Consider the following 16138-nt stretch of genomic DNA (forward strand, 5'->3'; position numbering starts at 1 on the left):
CAGAACCCCAGGAATCCTCAACGGAGAGGAGGACTGAGAGCGAACCCTTCCCCTCCGGGGTAGCCGAGGCTGTCTGGACCCGAAGGCAAAGGATTGACAGCCGCTTCCAGGCTAAGGGATCGAGCCGGGCTCAGCGATCCCACCCCCGGACTCTTGGTCCCCTGTTCAGAGTGGGTGAGGAACTCCTAACGAACACCTCCAACGGACTCATGAACCAGGGACTTCACGGAGTCCATATGCTGCTAAAACAATTGAGTGATCATGGACATATCAAAACCACTAGATTGGGAATGAGATTGGGAATGCGACTTTGAAGACTTAGCCTTAGTTTGTTTGGCTTTTTTGGCTTTGGACGGGGGGACCTCCTGGGTAAGTTCCACACCTGCCTCACGGGGGGAAAAGGCCATACAGAGTTCGCACACATCAGGGTTATGTCCCACCTTCTCTAAGCAGCACAAAGCATTTATCATGCTTGTCGGCTCTAGGGATATTCTGCCCACAGACAGAACACCCAGTAAACGCCTGAAAGCAAACACACAAGCATGTAGCTAACCACCGGAACCAGCAGCATAAACATACACGTACAAAACATTGAAAATTACGTTAATGCGACCATGGGACATGAAATAATTGGTGAATAACACAATATGACAACCACGTGGCATGCTAAGCTTCCCGCCATGGAAGAGCAACACGTGCATAAACCATGGGAAAGCTAGCGTAAAAGTTTAATAATACAAAGTCACATAAATGAGAAATAACAGACTGCAAAGTCAATTAAACTGTTCTTTTTCTTTTGCAAGAACGAATATAGACCATACATACAGTAGTTGAAGTCTCAGACATTCTTTCACAATGGAAGTAATCAGCTTAACAACTCGGAACAAGTGTGAACACTTGAGTGACAGCAGAAGGAATGATGATACGGGCTGCGCATGCGTAGCAGGGACGTAACTCCACCTGGTGGGGGCCATATAATGGATAAAAAAGATTTTTAATTATTGTACAATATTTTATTAAAACATTGATACAACTGTCACATGACATTTCCAGCCGCAGAAAATGCATATATGTACCCAAAGGTCGATCTCTATGAAAAAGAATGGCTGATGCGTGTCTTTGTTGGTTAACATTTGGTTCACTTACAGGATGCAGGACCCGTGAAGATCCGCGTTAGAATTGATCTTCAGCAACCCATGCTTGGCGTGAGAGGCAATTAACGGGATCAGGTGGTCAGGCTCGCTGACTGGGTTGACACATGTCATCGTATCCCAAATGCATGGATCGACGTTCATGCTGTTGATCCCTGCATTGTCTGGTCCAGACTCGATTATTTACAGACCGCCGCCATATGGCTTGCATATTGCTGAGTGCGGGGTAAAACTAAACTTACTCACTCACTCACAGGATACAGAAAGTCAAGATTAATTATATCTGTTACAATTGGCATGGACTGAGACTTCAGTTTTATACTCTATCATGTTCTACCCTGATAACATCAGGTACAAGTCTGTTGGTATCTATACTCTACCCTCTGCTTGTTCAAATTCCACCATAGCTGTTCCATCTTCTCTGTTAATCACATTGACAACAGGACCTCCACCAGATCTGCGTTGGTTCTCGAAGTATAGAGCGATGCTGTCATTGGTGATTGTGGCAGGTAGTCCTCCTACTTTAACCTTGTGAGATGGAGTGATATCTAGAAATATACAATGGCATAAGTTAAGTACAAAATGGATAAGAATATCCTTTCAACCTTAACTGTCTATATTCATCTTTATTCCCTTATGATGTTTTAAGCAGTAAATATTGCCACACATTCCTCATTACCTTACTAAATAACATTACTAAAATGTAATAACATTACTAAAATGAAATGCACATACTAAGAATGTAAACATACTGAATAACCTTGAACCTTTAACCATTGGAAACGAATATGTAATTTTCTGAATAAAATTGATATTTTATACTTATCCTGACTCATGCGTATTGCTTGCGAATGCTAGTGGAACACTTGAATCCCCCTTTTGAAGCTCCCTTCAAAAGAGCGGACGTAAAATCACTTACCAGGAGTCATCTCTCTTCCCAAGGTTTTGGCGGGAAACGGCGCCAACCGTCACCCATGCTCCCCACTCTCTCCGTATTTTACAGCCCGACACACAGATTTACCGGGAAATTCAGAGTGCCTTGAGGGGAGGTTGGGAGGGCTCACCTCATGAGTCAGGATAAGTATAAAGTATCAATTTTATTCAGAAAATTACATATTTTTCTTTATCCTGACTCATGCTTATTGCTTGTAGAATCCAACAGAGTTGGTGGTGGGTCAGGCCACTTCTGGATTCTTAGTGATGAATTTACGTCCTATTTACCCCCCATGGGAACTTCTGATGGCACTGCTGCTGCTGCTGATCCATATTCTCTGATGAATTTGGGGGACCACAACTTATCGATTCTGTCTTCTGTCGACATATGTGTGGATTTAAGCAACACCAACTCTTGATGTTCGTATCAAGTGGAGCAGTGACCCTATCCATGTACAAGGGATTCCTTACAAGTACGGGGTCTAATATTCATGCTAGTCTGTTCTAGACGTGTACATGGACTATAAGCTCTATTCCATGGAGTATGCGCTTTGCAAGACATGCGATAAAAGGGCGAGATTCATCTCAGTGCCTTTGCGGGACCGTCAGTTGTTGTGCTACAACCAGAGGTCCAAACTAGTGAATACCGGAGATGTCCTCTGTAGCGATATCTCAGAGGTAGTGGTTAGCAAATACAATCTCCGATTTCCAAAAACACCCTTCCATGATCGTGGATATTGAGCAGTTTCCATGTAGAGCAAGTGTAGATGCCAATGCTCTAACTTCATGAGGATTGGAGGCTCGTGGAGGCTCAAGTCCTGCTGCCTTGTAGGTTCGAAGTATGATTGCTCTCATCCAAAACTGATATCGTAGTGCGTGAGATCTCTGTGGGTGTCTCCGACGATATGGGGATGAAAAGGCATTTGAATTTTCGTCTCCTGTTTTTAGACTTTTGTAGATATATTTTCAGTGCTCTGACTGGGCATAAGGATAGGTCCTGTATATCCCGTGGCCCAAGGATTGTAAATAATGCTGGGATGTGGAATTGTCTGTCTGGTTGACCTGGCAGTTGATTCTTAGCTATGAAATCCCATCTCAATCCCAGATGAACTATGTTGTGATGTGTATCAAAACGTATTCGTTCGGAGTCTGGAGCATGTATTTCTGACATCCGAGCTGCTGTTGCCAAGGCGATCAGAAAGATGTTCTTTCTAGGCGCGACCAAAATCAGTTGCAGGTTCCTCGTCTGCCTGATTTTCTGTAATACTTGTGGTATTATCGCTGGAGGAGGGAACGCGTAGGCGTTATCCTTCCCACGGGATGCTTAAAGAGTCTGTTGCCCATGCTTGCGGATCGGGAATTGGAGAGACGATTGTTGCCAGTTGATTGTTGAATCTTGTGGCAAATAGATCTATGAGTGGAGATCCCATCGTCTGTATGATGAATCTAAATGCTTCTGAATGTAACATCCATTCTGTTGGGGATGGTTGATGTGGTCGAGATAGTGCATCTGCTATTACATTCTTGGCTCCTGGAAATTGGCATGCTTTTACATAGATGTTTAGTTCGTCTATTATGTTGAAGAGCTGAAAGCTGAGGTCTAGAAGATTCCAAGATCTTGTTGATCCTTGTTTGTTTATGTAGAACGCCACTGTTGAGTTGTCCGTACAGATCATCAATTTTGCGTTCCTTAGTATGTTGGACCAATGTAGTAGGGCATTTACTACTTCTTTCATCTCGAGCATGTTGATATGCAGATTCATTTCTTGTTTCGACCATTTCCCGGCTGCCACTTCGTTCTCGAGGTGTGCTCCCCATCCTTAAAGTGATGCATCTACGTAGAGGTGGATGTTGCACTCCGGCTCTACTAAGTAGTTTCCTCCGCAAACATTCGACTTCTGAGTCCACCATAGTAGACATGGTTTTAGTCTGTCTGGTAGTCTGAAGGGGTCCAGACTGTGTAAATGAGCGTTCACAAAAATCTGTAGTGGGCACAGTTGTAGTCTTCCTCTGCGCGTCATGTCTTGAGCTGACGTGAGGAGACCTAATAGGCTCTGCCATTCTCGTAGTGGTAACGGAGAGAGTAGAACTTGAGAGATCATTTGTTGTATCTTGATCCAACGATCCTCTGGAACGAGTATGCGGTTCTCCGCTGTAATAAGCTGCATTCCTAGGAATTGTAAATCCTGAGTAGGCTCTAGTTCCGACTTGAGGAGATTCACTAGCCATCCTAGTTGAGTGAGAAGTCTGATGGTGAAGTTCAATTGCAGTCTGAGTTGACTGGGAACTTGATGAACTTGAATCCCGTCGTCTAGGTAGAACGCACTGCGTAGATCTCGAAGATGTAGATATATACTGATGGGCTTTGTAACTCGAGTAAACAACCAGGGGGCCGACGATATTCCAAATGGCAGGACCTTCCATTGGAAATGACGTTAAACAGGAATCGAAGATATTTCCTTGACTCCGGATGGATCTGGATGTGTAAGTATGCATCCTGTAAGTCTATGCTGGCGAGGTAGTCTAGCGGACGTACGAGATGTCGTAGTTGAGGTAGATGTATCATCCTGAACTTTGTGGGTGTTAACAGTATCAATAGACTTGATCATCATCACCTCTCTGGAGTCTTTAGAGACTTCTTTGGTGACCTCATCAATTTCTCCTGCGAAGATGGATGGCGCTGACCATGGGGCTCTGTAGAGTGTCTTGGTAAATTTCTCGCTCCAAGTACAGGAAGATAATAGTCCTTGCCTTCTTGATAGCGTAAAGCCTGCAGAAATGGATGCTAAGTGTTTAGACATGAACTCATGATCCTTTTTCTGTGTAAGTAGTGCTGAATAAACCATTCGATCTTCCTCTGAAGTTGAGTTTCTAAACTTCGAGATGAGGGTCTCGTTGACAGCTCTTGACCTGGCTAGGTCGAAGAAGGTTCGTCTGGTTACTGTGTCTAACTGTGCTAGCTTTTTATCCTCTATCTTGTAGGATTTCATTCGAGCGTCGTTGATGATTTTATAGTTCTCGTCTATTTCTGGGGCCTTCATGAAGGGTTCCATATGGTGTAGAGAGAACTTCTTTGCGTTAAAAGACGGAATACTCTGAGTCTGGTATTTAGTTGCCTTCTTAAAGGCTGTGCTGAGGTTGTCTGGAACATCTGAGACAGGGTCGATAGGTGGAATAGTGAGTGTGTCTATATCATCATTCAACATCAAATACGAGAGTGCTTCATTGGCCTCCTTAGAGGGTGATGCGAGTTCCAAACCGTTGGCCATCCATGACTTGATCTCTGAGTCGGAAAAAATAATTCCGCCGCCATCTTCCGATTTAGCAGTATCATGCTCTGAGGATTGACGTCGTCTAGAGTCGTCTGTGCGTGGAGATCTGTATGAAGATCTATGTGGTGACCTGCGTGGTGATCTACATGGAGACCTGCGTGGTGACCTTCGTGGCGATCCATACGGCAAACGCCTCTGGCGAGGGTTGGAGTCTTGCGACGAATCTCTGTGCCTTCGCACAGGTGTAGATTCTCTTCTTGATAACAAACCCTTGCGTGCAGGTTTGTGACGACTGTCCGCATCTGAAGTAGATGACGATCTGCGCGGGTTCGGCGAACGTCTTGTCCTTGAGGGTTCGCTGAACGTAACTGGTGTAGGCTCTTCGTTGGTAGGACTGCCAGACCTTCGTGCGGACGTTGTAGTCATGCTGGAATCTTCGTGTAAGCTTCGCAGATTGTTGGTTTCCACAGGACGTGATGTGCAGGTCGGTTGTCCTTCACGCAGGTTCGTAGCAGACGGAGTCTTCGTCGCAGCTCTCTCTTGTGCGAACCGTTGTTCCATCAAGTCCAACATCTGTTGGGTGAATTGCTGCATAAAGGAGCCCGGGTTGAAGCTCTGCGTTGTCTGCTGCTGCAGTGATGACACATCTGAGAGGGACGAGGCTTCCTCCAAAGGGCGCTGTACCTCTCTGGAGCCCGGTGTCTGCGTTGATAGGTTGTCCTGCGTGGCCCTCATCTTCTTCTAAGTTGTGATCTCAGGGATGAGGATTGGAGGCTCATCGTAGACATCTATTTCCTCAGGAGGGACGATCTCAGATGAAAAGGACCTCGTTTTCTGCGTTGCCGCGTGTGGAGACTTCGACAAAGTCTTAGATACAGCTGACTTCTTCCTCTGGGAAGACGATGCCTTAGTCTTCTTGGACTGCGATGAGGAATTATCAGATGTAGATGATCTCTTCCTCGAGCCAGAGTTGTTGTCTATGACAGCAACATCCTCCGCTGACGACCCCGGTAGACCACTGGGATGGTGAATCTGCGCAGACACCAACTGCCGGTCCTCTGCAAGCTTAGCCGGTTTAGACATGTCATGTAAATCTCGTCTGGACTTGTCCCTTGCACGTCTAAACAGTTAATATGAATATTTATAAAATTCAATTTCAGACAGGCGAAAACACAACTGACAACGAGAGCCAGATGAACATGCAGGCTTGCAATTAGGACATAGTTTATGTGGGTCAACAGCAGACAATCTGTACCTGCAACGAGTGCAAGATTTCACCAATTGTAAACAATCTGAACAATCACTTAAAAACGTGACAAAACAGAGAAAATTGAGAAATAATTTCAAACCATATTGTTGGGTAAATGTTTCCTAAAGTGAGTGAGTTTAGTTTTACGCCGCACTCAGCAATATTCCAGCTATATGGCGGCTTCCTAAAGCCTTATAAAACTAATTTAGAAGTAGAGCCTAAATAGGAAAAGGATATAATGCCGTATAGGGGACCCAGGCGCTCTCACAACCGTCCACTCGGGCGAATCAGGAGAGCGAGGAGCATGAGTGACAGGTGGCGCCGTTTCCCGCCAAAACCTTGGGAAGGGAGATGACTCCTGGTAAGTGATTTTACGTCCACTTTTTTGAAGGGAGCTTCAAAAGGGGGGATTCATGTGTTCCACTAGCATTTGGAAGGAAAGGGAGACAAGCAATAAGCATGAGTCAGGATAAGGAAAAATAGTGAATATAATAATTGCTGACTTGTGATGTCTTACATATACAAAAATCTCCAGACAATGCTAACAATAATTTCTGAATGAAACAATTTAAGGAGAGATGTGAAATAACCTTCAAAGAAACCTTGACATTTGACATAACCATGACATTATGACAGGTGTAGATATGGTTATCACATGTCAGTCTGCACATTCAGCGATGGGGAAATACATTGCCTTTATGAATTAAATGAAAACGTCACAAAAGTTTATCAATGTTTCCTACAATAACTCCAGTGACCTTGACTTAATACTTAGGTCTCTCAAAAGTCCATGGTATTGTATATTTTTTATCATCAGATATGTCAGAAAAGAAATATCCTGTGAAGATGTAAAGTTCAGGTCATTCTGTGTCCTTTGACCACTTGTGGAGAATGCAGGTTGTGGGCCTGTCTGTCCACTTGTCTCCACACCTTGCTGGGGGGAGATTCTGCTGCTGACATCCGATAGGCTGTGGGTAGTGCTGCTGACCATAAGGATCAGGCCATCTAAAGAAGCCACCAGTTTGTGGATTAATATACCCACCATAACTATAATTGTAACAGCCAAACCTTGGATCATAAGGTGGTATATTAGTGTATGGATTCTCCCCTCCTTGTTGAGGGTAGTGATAGGGATAGCCTTGCTGTCCTTGACCAGGCCCCTGCCAGTGCTGACCTGGGTGAGGATATTGGGGCACCTGTTGACCGGTGTGTCCATGCACTTGTGTACTGGTGTGCTGGCCACTGTCCTGAAACTGTCCTGGCTGACCTGTAAAGCCTTGGGGATATGACCCATCAGGACCTGTCTGTGTCTGTGGTTGCTGTTGAGTATTGGTGGAAGTGGCGTCACTGATGATGTCCGTACCTGATATCAATATGATGAAACAAGAAATGAACAGGGTGTTGTCAAGGTATCAAGTATCTCGCTTGGTGTCACAAACTACGGAAGATTGAACACTATTCTCATTGCTGCAGTTGGTGTGTCCACAGGAGGCAGGAAGTCACTGGGGTATTAGTACTATTACATGCAGCCTCCTTTTTCAAAATCATGGCTCAACCTCGTCTCACCTCTGATGTAATTTGTTGTGGAGATATATTAAACTTAATTTCACGAAAACAATAAGCACACTAAACATTTACCTCTTCTTTGAAAATGTGAAAGAAGTGATCAATTTCTGGTAATTATGTTCCTATTCTAAAATGCTGGTCTTTGAAAATGATCCAAAATCATTTTAAAAAACACAATATATATTGAGCAGCCCATAGATACCTGCAATAATGACACAAGTTTAAAAGAGAAATACTGCAGTATTTATTAAATCTTTGTCAACTGTGTGGCAATGTATATATGACTCTTAAAAAGAGATTAAAGCTATATTCTGTTCCAGTCTTAACAATCTAGAAAATAATCTATAAATAAATGAAAATATATGTGGCTTTAACTCATGTTTGAAAACAAAACAATGAATGGAAATATGATTTTCAAATAAAAAGCACCATGGCACAGATTACATCACATTACGGCATGTTATATACCCACTGCATATTATATAGAGAGATTACAAAACGAGTGGGTGTTGAATATGGAAAATATTCCCGAGATAGATGTTGTATTTTCAAACATTTTGATTTATTCACTAGCGAAAGCAAATATTTTTAACAAGTTATTTTTGCACATATTAAGTAGTTATGACAGAGTTATCTCCCTTTCGATTTTGTTTACATTCGGTATCGTCTGCTTGATTTGTCAACGTGGATCACATTGTTTTCCCATCCTGTGTGTAATTAATAGAAACAATTAAACATATTCAATTGAAAAATAATAATTATTCCCAGGACACCAAAATTGATATGTAATTATCCACAAACCTAATGTTTTCTTTGGTTGACATTTTGTAATAAAAACTACTTGAATGGAGTCATGTTAATTCAAAATATTGAGGTGGCAACAGAAAGTTTCGCATTATTACATCACTGTCGTTGAATAACCTAGTTTGGTTACATGACACTCATTGGATAGCTTTAAACTGATTACACTGTTTCAAATAACCAAAATTATCTCAAAAAAATATTCAGTACATGTGTGCAATAAATAGAGATTATTACATGAGCAAGTGTGTCATACGACTTATACGAAACGAGTGTGAAGTTTTGTATTGCCCGAGCGAGAGCGTGGCACACTTGCGAGTGTAATAATTTCTTTATTATCCATTTTATTCATGTACATTTGTGCAGTAAAACACGGTAAGCAAGTTTGACTGCCCTGTTCATTGACGTCACGTACAGTTGTTTAATGACGTCACAGACAATGAAATACAGAAACAATGGTTGCTAGGCAAAAGTGATATGTGCACATGTGCACATATGATGTATATGACACTGGTTCTGTTTCACCATATGGATAATATTAATAAATCTGGTTATTATACCGTTGGACTAGAACAATCTCAGAACAATGAATTAATGCTTGAAGATTTAGCTTTATCACTGCCTGACAATGAAGCAATGGTTACAATGATGTTGCCTGCGTTCACTAAATGTTTGAATATTATGAGGAGTTTGAATTATATTCCTCTGTTTTCACTGCATTAATGCAGCATACATAACCAGGTGACAAGGGCTCAATAGCGTCACTATATAGATTAATTTCCAACATTTCAATATTTATCTTATCAAATCAGTTGCACATATAACATAGCTGAATGTGATTGATGTATGATGTTTAGATGACTTTCCATTTAGCCTGCGACAGTGGTTTACAAATGGAAAAAAAATTATACTATCATAATTTAAGCTCCTGACAGCAAACAAGAGCTGAGTAATGTATATTAACACTGACTTTGATGCATGTGTCATCTGGAGCTCACAGGGTAATGTGGTGACAAACAGTTGAATTTGTTAGTATTTTTACCCCTGCCCGATATGGTTTGATGTACCCCGAGGCCAACAGGGCTAACTGACGTTCTGTTCCATCTAAACATTTCACCCATTACACATTTTCTTACTGCTCAGGACAGAACATGCACATCATACGGTAGTCCCTCGTGACAAAACCATGAAGATCTGGGTTAGAATTGGTCTTCAGTAATCCATGCTTGTTGGAAGAGATGACTAAGAGAGAGGTGTGTGCGCGCACGTGTGTGCCTGTGCCTGTATGCATGCACACAAATGTTAAAATACACCAGTCCCTTACAGACCGCTGCCATATAGCCAAATTGCTGAGTGTGGTGTTAAACAACAAACCAACCAACCATCGTGACAATGTCACATGACTGCTCAGTGAGACCACTGTGGGCTAAAGGCAGATATGAAGTAAAATCAGATTAATTTCACAAGCCAAAAATATTCAGTGAGACATTTGCTTAAAAACATTTGTAACTAAAACATAATAAGCAGAAGCCGAATCATGCTGCTTGGTGGATGGGTAATGACAGATATTTGGTAAATCACATTCCAATAACATCTATTGGAGACAACTCCAAAACAATCCAACAAAATTGAAGCACTTAAAGGACCTTGTGAGACCAATGATTGACATGACAGAAATGCACCATACACCCATTATTGTTTTGAAAAAATAACATTCTCATAAAACACAGGTTAGCGATTTTATGAAAACAAACAATGCCAATTACATAGTAACTGGACTAGACAATATTTGAAGTTGTTGGTGACTTGTGATTTGTTTCATTTAGTTTTATATTTAAGACGATGATGCCAGACTACATAAAATTTAACCAAACCTGAAGAGGTTATCAATTCTTCGAAGAGAGTCGTCCTTGGGGTACATATTATGCATTTTCCACGCTGAAAATGTTCTGTGACAGTTGTATCAATGTTTTTTGAATAAAAAGATTGTACAATAAATAAACTTTTTTATTTATTATACGGCCCCCATCTCGTGTAGTTACCTCCCGTTGCGCATGGGCACCAACTGGGTAAGAACCTAGGCCTGTATCATCATTCCTTCTGCTGAATAAATCAGTGAACAGAATTGCGGGGAGGCGGGAGGCCCTACCCCAAGGATGACTCTCTTCGAAGAATTGAAAACCTCTTCAGGTTTGGTTAATTCTTCTTCATAGAGATCGTCCTTTGGGGTACATATTATGCATAAACACAGACTCCCAAAGACCGGAGGCCAGGGAGAAGGGAATTCTGTCCAAGCACATACAAATAGCTATCGTTAATTGAATAATGTAACAGACGCCATAACACTCACCTGTCACATGTCCCAGTTTTCGCTTCCGCGAGAGGCATTATGGGAGGGGAACTGACAGGGAGGATTTGTACTCGAAGACGACCTCAGAGGTTCGCATAGTAATTCGCACATGGTGCGAAAGGTAAACAAAGCCCCACCCACCATGTGTCGATTAGTGAGCACCGTAGGGGGGAATGTCAAAACGCTCACAACCGACCTAAATACTCCGTAGAGGATCGAAATGAGGTTATGTAGCTCCCAGCAGCGGATATGTCAATAAAACTCAGTATTGATACAGCAGCGTCAACAAAAAACCAATAAACCAAGACTCACCCGGTCAGGGTGGCAGGACACTGTCCACTGGAGAGAACAGAACAGCCAAAGCTCACACGATTACGGGAATGCGTATCGAGCTGATAATGCCGAATAAACGTGCTAGGCCTGCTCCAAATAGCGGCAGAGCAGATCTCTTCAATGGGTAGTGCCGATGCAAAAGCTTTTGATGCGGCTACTGCCCTGACCGAGTGAGCCTTCAACCCCTCAGGGGGAGGCTTGCCCTTAGCCTGATAAGCAGCACAAATACACGAAACTAGCCAGCGAGAAAAAGTCTGCTTGCTCGCCGGCACACCAGCCTTCCCGCCACCGTAACAACAGAACAGCTGGGTACCTGTACGGATTCCCTGCGTTCGTTTGATATAGACCTTGAGTGTCTTACGGACATCCAACGGGTGAGTGCTCGTTGCAGAGGTCCCCGATGTGGAAGGCTGGGTAAGAGTGGGAAGTTCGATAGGAGCTGTCACATGGAAAGTGTGATCGACCTTTGGGCGTGCATTATCCGGAGGGCGAATACTGACTCGATCAGTGTGAAACACAGTCAGCGCCGGGTCGGACGACATAGCATGTAAATCGCCGACCCTACGCCCAGATGTTACCGCCACCAGAAAAACAGCCTTCCAAGTTAACAACTGAATGGAAATAACCGATAGGTGTGAGAAAGTGGGACCGGACAGCCAATCGAGCACAATTGACAAATCCCAAGGTGGGCTGGTTCGCCTGACAGCAGGTCGAACCCGATCCGCGCCAGCTAAAAAGTGCTGTACGAGAGGGTGCTGCCCCAGAAGAGCACCATCGACAGGGGTGTGAAAGGTGGAAATAGCGGTTGAGTAGCCATGAATGGTCGAAGCCGCCAGGCCTTCTTCCAAACGGGCTTGCAAAAACTCCAATACTCAGACTAAATCCGCAGAAAAGGGATCTGTAATCCCCCTATCTGAACACCAGCGCGCATAGCGGGACCACCTATCCTCATACTGAACATTTGTCGAATCCTGCCTCGAAGCCAGAATTGTGTCTGCAACTGCTGCAGGAATTCCGCGTGCTTCAAGGCTAGACCTGACAGAGGCCAAGCCACCCATTGAATCCTTGGATTGGGGTGGGGCGCTCCGTTCTGAGTGAGAATGTACGGTCGTAAAGGTAATAGAACAGGAGGCTGAGCCAGAAACCTGAGAATTACTGGAAACCAGCTCTGTGACGGCCAAAGCGGTGCCAGTAGCACAAGCAGCCGAGCTGGCTGGGTGGACAGCTGTGAAAGGACACGGGGAATGAGTGGTAACGGCGGGAACGCCCAGAGCACTTTGCCCGTCCAATCCAGCAGGAAGGCGTCGGCAGCCAACATCCTCGGGTCCGGTATTCGAGAGCAGAACACGGGTGTCTGATTTGTCCCGCCGGACGCAAACAGATCCACCTGGAACGACCCGTACAACTGGGAGATAACTCCAAATATCTGCCGGTCGAGCATCCACTCGTGCGGGGCCAGGATCCGGCGAGAGAGCGCATCTGCTCACACGTTCTCCAGCCCCGGGAGATAAACAGGGAGTACCTGACAATTGCACTTGTTGCACCAGAGGAGAAAGTCACAAGTCTCCCGGAGGAGCACTCGGGACACCGTGCTGCCTTGCTTCAGGATGTACGACATGGCCGTCTGGTTGTCCAACTGAAGACGAACCACCTGGCCCTGGACATGCTCTCGAAGCGCACTCGAAAACCAACCGCACAGCTCTCAGTTCCAACACGTTGATGTGAAGGTGGGCTTCGGCTTCGGACCAGAGTCCGGACACCGACACACTGTCTGAAAATGAAAATGAAAATTCAGACTGTGTCACAGGCCATGCATACCAACAGTATTGCTAATATATTACGTCCTGTGAAACGCAGAAATACGTGTAACAATATGAATGAGGGGTGGTTGGAGTTGTAGGCATAGACATAACCTTCTCAGCGTCCTCCAGCCTCAACAACCTCCTCCATGCCAACGGAAGAAAACAACCCACCGTCAACAACAACAGCCCGAAATGTGTTATTTACAAAATAAACTGTGATTGTGGACAATGCTACATAGGTGAAACATCCGACCCATCAACACCCGAGTCAAAGATCATCGCACCTCTGTTGCTAATTCCGACACCAAATCAGCTATCTCTGACCACATCAAAGCTAACCCCAATCATCAAATAGAGTGGTCCGACATCACCATTCTCGCCAACAACCAAACGGACTTCACTAAACGCAAGCTCACAGAAGCCATTCACATCAAACGCCACAAGCCCACCATCAACCGTGACCAAGGATACTTCATTCCATCAGCTTATGATCCACTCCTCCACCAAGCCCAATCTATTGTATAAACATCGCATCTATTGTATAAACATCTCATTGTAACTACATCTCTGGCTTCCATTCACTATCCTTTATGTACTCACTGGCTTCATCAGCTTACTGCTTAGCCAATCATGGCAATTATGTTGTTTCCTTTGTCTATTATGTTGTTTCATTGTTATATACAGTATATATATGCAGCTCCTACACTTCATGTATCACTCTTGCTTGACAACGGTACAAGAATCTGTATCGAAACGTCGCACTCACGAAATAAAGAAGTTGTTATCCATAAAACTTGTTCTATATATACGTCTCAACTTCTAAAATGCCACTCAAACAAGTTATATACTACTTGCACGGTAGATTTATAGGCATTCACAGTTTGAGATTGTATTTTACATGTACTAATACCAAGACAACAACAAATATTATATTTTATCTGCACACAATACTTCTAGTGTATAAACTACATTGTTGGATTTGTCTCTCTTCACGTTTGCACATAATCCATAGACAAGTGTAGACTTTGCAGCTGTGTATGACTTGTGCGTTAATTATTTCCTGGGTGATGGCCACTACACTGATGGTATTTGCAATTTCGTAAGCTGTTGAAATGTGCAGATTTCAATTTCAGATGTATTTTTCATAAATATATTGCATGCCACTGATTTACATGATATCGACCAAACAGGTGTACTCAAGTCCAAGGTGGGTCATGACAAACACTTACTCCTGTCCTACCTGACACACCCACCCACACGATGTGATGTACTCAACTCCATGGACCACACAATTTATAAAGGCACAGTGAGTCATGAGCTGGATTTACAACACTATTTTGAACCACTATATCAATGTAAATTTGAACAGTAGAACAGTTACATGAGAATGGTTAAAATAATTTGCAATTTGAGTGTTATCCAAAGCTAATAATAATTCCTCAATTACCATCACTAATATGAATTAATACCAATGGTAACCACCCCAAAGAAAGAGGTCTACAAGCCCGTTTAAGATTATCAAGCTGACTCTATGACGTTTTTAAACTAACTGTTCAAATAAAGGCAGTTTGTGTGGGCCTTATTAAATACAGCAACAAATTCATTTAACTTTATAGCTATTAACACTGGGAAATAACTCACTTGGTAAATGTTTCGCATAAAAACATCATTAAAAGTATCAAACTTCTTAAAATATCTTTACATGTATAACATATTGGTGGAGTATTTATCTGTGATCAGACATTATGCTACTTTGCTTGTGTGTAATGTTTTTAGCAACTTGATAAAAACGTATGCACATAATTATATCATTAATATTATAAGATATTTATATAGCACACATATTCATGCAACTAGTACTTGCTCAAGGCACTGGAGTATTCCCTTGATCAAAGGATGTCTTTTTTCTGGCATTCTGTTTTTTTTAACCAATTCAACTCACTGGGGAGTATTCAACTCACACAGCCTGTTAAGCGCAGCAAGTTATCAAACAGCTTGATCTTCACAAAGTTCCCATTTGCAGCTGGGTGAACTGGGACATATGGTCACTGTACTTTGTCCAATGATACTGCATATTACTATACCCGCAACTAGGTATCTGCACATATTTACAGGGTTCGACACTCATGCTTGTCCGCTTGCCCGTGGCAAGTACTAATTAATCAGGGCAAGTAAAATTGCTAAAAGGCTTGCCCGAGTGGCAAGTACATATTTTGTCAACTTCTAACCTCAATTCACTGTGTGGTAGTGTTTACAAATTGCCAAAATTGGCTGGGACTGATTTCCTTTTACCATCACGAGCGACGTGGTTGGTTGTTTAGTTTCAATGCAAACTCCTTGTCTCGCTAACGTGTAACATGGGGCAAGTAGTATCTGTGATGGGCAAGTAGTTCAACTTTTCTACTTGCCCTCTTGGCAAGTGGGAGAAATCAGTGAGTGTCAAACCCTGATTTATGTGCCTACCATCTGGCCACCTGCCATCGGCTGAATAGGTTCTTTTAAGTGCACATGGTTGTGTACTGCACACTGGGGATTGTGACAACACTGAAATGTGTAAATGTAATGTTAGCTCTAAGGTTTTCACACCCGGTCACAAGTGGGGATCAATCCAGGCACCTTTCGCATACTACTATTACCAATTAGGTCGCTCAGCCAGGTATGACGACGAACCATCGACTCAC

At 43.2% G+C, this 16138-nt stretch overlaps 1 protein-coding gene and 1 long non-coding RNA gene across 2 annotated transcripts in view; both read right to left on the reverse strand.

Moving 5' to 3' along the window:
- LOC124265190 (protein mono-ADP-ribosyltransferase PARP14-like) overlaps positions 1-16138 on the reverse strand; it is a 215893-nt gene that overhangs the window by 55407 nt on the left and 144348 nt on the right. The window lies entirely within an intron of this gene.
- LOC124265193 lies at positions 1041-15686 on the reverse strand. The gene is made up of 3 exons (XR_006895370.1): positions 15570-15686; positions 6240-6245; positions 1041-1199 (listed from the first exon to the last, which is right to left on the reverse strand). It is a non-coding gene; the product is annotated as an uncharacterized LOC124265193 (long non-coding RNA).

The sequence above is a fragment of the Haliotis rubra genome, unplaced genomic scaffold (assembly GCF_003918875.1).
Source record: "Haliotis rubra isolate DU_JTF1 unplaced genomic scaffold, ASM391887v1 Scf966, whole genome shotgun sequence".
Lineage (NCBI taxonomy): Eukaryota > Metazoa > Mollusca > Gastropoda > Lepetellida > Haliotidae > Haliotis > Haliotis rubra.